The 3,145-nt window shown below is 42.9% G+C and overlaps 1 non-coding gene across 1 annotated transcript; it reads left to right on the forward strand.

The window, feature by feature from the left end:
* Nucleotides 1–1,236: 1,236 nt before the first annotated feature.
* LOC127229007 (U6 spliceosomal RNA) lies at nucleotides 1,237–1,339 on the forward strand. Its single transcript, XR_007835095.1, has one exon. It is a non-coding gene; the product is annotated as a U6 spliceosomal RNA (small nuclear RNA).
* Nucleotides 1,340–3,145: the final 1,806 nt, after the last annotated feature.

Genomic DNA, 3,145 nt, shown 5'->3' on the forward strand with positions numbered 1-3,145 from the left:
GCTAGCCTGTCTGGTCCCACCACCATGCCAGCCCCAAATAATACACAGAGACGCTGTATTAGATGTAATTCTGTTGGTCAGTTACTAGTTTCTTATTGGCTAGCTCTGTCTTAAATATTAACCCATTTCTATTAATCTAAGTATTTCCACGTGGTCTTATCTTACCGGAGAGAGGGGCTGGTGTTCTTCTCTCCATTCTCCATGATGAATCTCCTTACTACTTCCTCTCTCCTCCTTGTCTCCTATTCCCACCTATCTTGCTTTCCTATCAGCAACAGTGCTTTATTCCTTAACCAATATGAGAAAATTTTTACAGAATGACATCTCCCATCAAATGGCAGCTAGCCCTGCTCTCCTAAGCTGATTTGGAGGGTCTGGCCATGGCTTGAGGGTCATTTCTAAAGCAATCAGTCTGGGCAGTTCACACAGAGTGAAGAGCATCACCAAGAGGGGACCACTGAGTGTCACTGTGTAACCAATGGTAATCAGCCTGTGGCTTCTATAAGACTTACTAGCTGTCTTATTTATTACTCCATGTGCCTTATCAGGATAGGGGTGCCTCTATAGAACAGAGAGCAGTGGCCTTGTTCCTAGAGGGTCGAAAATAGGATTCTGGGACTTAGAAAGCTAGGGTCTCCCCAGCAAGTCAGGACCCCATCTTTGCAGAAAGAGGGCTCAGCTACCTACTGTGAAGCAAAGAGAGGAGGAAGTGAGCAGCAGTCAACCCTAGGGACATGAGATGTCCAAAGGGAGAGTTCTCTTTTTGGGACCAGAATGTTCCATGCCAGGTCGTTGAGAACTTGGATGGAGATCATTACTCTGGAGTTATTTCTGGAATTATTGCAGTTTTCATGTTCCACACAACAGTTAAAAGGAGGAGGAAGATGATGAAGAGGAGGCGGGAGTCAGAGGAGGAATCAAAAGGAGAGTCAGAAGAGGCAGGAAAGGACAGAGATGAGGAAAAGGAGACACATGTGGTGGTGTGGTTCTACATCAACATCTATTCTGGATGCTGAGTGAGCCAGAGCTTTGAGCTCAGGAGTCTGGGGATAGCCTGGGCAATAGTCCTGTGTTAAAAGAGAGGAAGTGGGAGGGGAAGAGAGGTGAGGGAGGAAGAAGAAAAAGAAAGAAAGCACTATGCTACACATACAACTAAGCTTGAAGATGGCTCAGAGACAAGGCCCAGCAACCTAAAAGAGTATCATTTTTATAGAATTCTATGAAAAATGTATGTGCTTCTGGTTTTGGCAGTGTGCATCTAAAATTGGAACAATTACAGAGCTTAGTATGGCTCCTATGTAAGGATGGCATATAAATTCTTGAACCATTCCACATTTTAAAATTTAATCCTTGTTTAAGAAATTATTCGTTTTTAGCTTTCTCTAAGACATTTTCTTTGCTTATTTATTTTTAACTTCTTTCAAGGACATCTTCCTGGCCATTAGCCTGATTCAGGTGGCACTGTTAATCTTCAGCAGAAAACAGCCCTAAGGTTGTGGGAAGACACACACAATCTATTAAGCACCCACTATTCACCCGGCACCCCACAGACCTCTGCCCACTCTTGGAGACCTCATCATTGTACTAGGGAGTTCTTTGGTCACTGGGAGCAGGACTGTATGACGCTTCTTCCTAGAAAGTTGGCAAACATTTCTTTTGTCGGGAGCATGATGATTGAAGGTCAGAGCCTTGCCATGCTGAGCATACACTGTCCCCCTTGAGCTATAACCCTCAGCTTCTACAAACATATTTCAAAGCTGAATGATCCACTTAGATAAAGCATTACTGTTGAGAAAATGGCACACATATTCAGCTGGAGGTCTGAGGAGCCGGTGGGCCATTAAGTTGGAAATTTGGGCTATTAAGCCATAGAAACTCTCTGGGTATCTCATACTGGCCATCAAACTCCTGCAGTGAGTTGGTTATTTAATTATACCACAAACAGAATTTTGACAATTGTTTCTAAAAAGCTTTTTCAGGCCTATTGGGGTCTTAGGCTGAATTGATGTATGGTGAGTCTAATTTTTGCCTGCTGATGGAGAGCTTTAAATATTACTTTCTGTTTTGTTCTGTTCTGTCATTTGCAGACTATAAATTGCATGGCAAAAACAGAACCATGTATTAGGCAAATGATCATTTTTTCCTTCTCCAAAACATCCTGTCAAACATTGAACTTTAAAGTGAATATATTTGGAGCTGAAGGGATGGCTCAGTGGATAAGAGTAAGTGCTGCACAAACACAAAAACCTTAGTTCAAAACCCAGTACCCACAAAAAACAACAACCAAAAAACAAAAAGCAAAACAGCTGAACACAGCTGTGTGGGGGCCTCTAACCTCAGTGCTCTGTCTGGTGGGGACAGGCGAGTCACTGAGACTTGCTGGCTGCCAGCCTAGCTCAAGTTCAACGAGATTCACCATCCCACAGCAATACATTGAAGAATGATAGAGAAGACATCCAACTTCTTCCTCTGAGTCTTCAGGTGCACAGTTGTGCATACACCACACACACATACACCACACCTACATACATATACAACACACACACACACACACACCAGACTCACACCACACACACACCACACCTACATACATATACACCACACACACAAAACACACACACACACATAATACACACACACACAACACATTCACACCATACATACATATACCACACACAAACATATACCACACATGCACACATACCACACATACAACACACAAACACACTCTACACATGCATATACCAGACACACCACACACACATAACAGACTCACACCATGCACACATACACCACACCTACATACATATACAACACACACACAAAACACATTCACACCATACACACATATACCACACAATGTACACATACCACACACATATATCACAGATATACACACACTACACACATAGCTCACACATACATATCACACACACGCACACACACAGACACACACAATACACCTTCTTTTGTGAGTAACATTCATGTACTTGATAAATAGGTTTCTAGGCTCCTGTACATGCTAAACTCTAGGTTTATAATATTGATCAAATAGACATAGTCCTTCCCTTCACAGCTTCAGGGCCAGAGCAGAAGAGAGGCTGCATGCCAGCATGAACTCCAGGCTGTATATTCACTTGCCATC

This window comes from Phodopus roborovskii, unplaced genomic scaffold (assembly GCF_943737965.1).
Source record: "Phodopus roborovskii unplaced genomic scaffold, PHOROB, whole genome shotgun sequence".
NCBI lineage: Eukaryota > Metazoa > Chordata > Mammalia > Rodentia > Cricetidae > Phodopus > Phodopus roborovskii.